We start from the raw sequence: 871 nt of genomic DNA, 5'->3' as shown, positions 1-871 counted from the left end.
TTCTCATTGCGGGAAGTCCCGGGCCGCCGTGAGGGTAGGGCTCGAGTGGAGACCTCCACCGTGTCCCGAGCCCTCAAGGTTGGACGATTGGTTCTTCGGGGTGGTCCACGCTGGTCCCCGCCCCGGTGCCATTCTTTCTGGAGGTGCATGAGGGGCTTACCAGGTTGTGGATGGCAGCTTTTTCTGCCGAAATACTGAGGGACATGCACAAGGGTGGTCACGATCCAGAAGTTCTAAAAGAGCTCCGAACCGCAACTGATCTAGCGCTCCAAGTGACGAAAGTCACTGCGAGTTCTCTGGGTCATGCGATGTCCACACTTGTGGTCCAGAATCATCACCTCTGGTTGTGTCTGGTCGACATGATGCCGACAAAGTTTGGTTCCTCAAGGTCCCTGTGTCCCAGACCGGCCTTTTCGGCGACACAGTCAAGAACATGGCCCAGCAGTTCTCGGCTGCACAGGAGCAGACTGAGGCGATCCGATGTTCTGCCCCGGCGGGCAGCTGCTGCCTCCACCCATCCGCCGGCCGCAGCGCCCCAGCCTGCTCATCGCCGAGGGCGGCCCCCTGCGTCCACCCCTGCTCCCGTGCCGCATCCGCAGCAGCCTCAAGCAAGCGGCGCCGTGGAGCTGGGTGTAGGCATGCTGCCCTGCTCGTCCAGGCCTCCGTCAATCTGGCGGTGACCGGAAGAGCAAGAGGCCTCGGGACGGGCGACCCAGAGAGAGAGGGAACTGCTCTTTGGGGGATGGTGAATGCACCTCTCCCTCCCCCGGAGGAGGGCCTGGGTGGAGAATCTGGTTTCCAAAAATCTCGACAGGAGAGCGGTTTTCTCTGTCTCTGGGTCCCAAGAGGGCATGGAGAGTCGCGGACGGAC

At 61.8% G+C, this 871-nt stretch overlaps 1 protein-coding gene across 1 annotated transcript in view; it reads right to left on the bottom strand.

Moving 5' to 3' along the window:
• The window catches only part of ralgapa2 (Ral GTPase activating protein catalytic subunit alpha 2), a 190,668-nt gene that overhangs the window by 58,009 nt on the left and 131,788 nt on the right, over positions 1-871 (bottom strand). The window lies entirely within an intron of this gene.

Source organism: Sinocyclocheilus rhinocerous, unplaced genomic scaffold (genome assembly GCF_001515625.1).
Source record: "Sinocyclocheilus rhinocerous isolate Xijiao unplaced genomic scaffold, SAMN03320098_v1.1 scaffold955, whole genome shotgun sequence".
Classification (NCBI taxonomy): domain Eukaryota; kingdom Metazoa; phylum Chordata; class Actinopteri; order Cypriniformes; family Cyprinidae; genus Sinocyclocheilus; species Sinocyclocheilus rhinocerous.
The sequence above is the reverse complement of the archived record's forward strand: the minus strand, read 5'-3'. Positions and strand labels throughout refer to the sequence as shown.